The following is a 341-nucleotide window of genomic DNA, read 5'->3' as shown; positions in this document are numbered from 1 at the left end:
CGGCCCTTGTAGCGCACCAGCTGGTATCGCCACAGCTTGTCACTCACAAGGAGCTGCAAATATGCCGACGATCGTCGCTGCCTTGGTCGACTGTCTCCACACACGTAACGTCTCACCGCAAACGTCTGTTGCCTCGCCTCCCGTGTGGCACGATATATGGTCGTTCAGTTCCCGCCATCAGAGGCAGCACTCCACTCAACACTTCCTCTTTCCACGGGACAAGGACTCCTTCCTTGATCCATCTCTCTACCTCCTCGTCGAACTCAACGCCGGCGTGACCTTTCAACGTATGCAGGTAGCAGCTCACCCTGTTCTTTAGTAGTGGGGGCTCGTCCTTCCAT

Source organism: Octopus bimaculoides, chromosome 4 (genome assembly GCF_001194135.2).
Source record: "Octopus bimaculoides isolate UCB-OBI-ISO-001 chromosome 4, ASM119413v2, whole genome shotgun sequence".
Taxonomy (NCBI): domain Eukaryota; kingdom Metazoa; phylum Mollusca; class Cephalopoda; order Octopoda; family Octopodidae; genus Octopus; species Octopus bimaculoides.
This window is presented reverse-complemented; position numbering follows the sequence as displayed.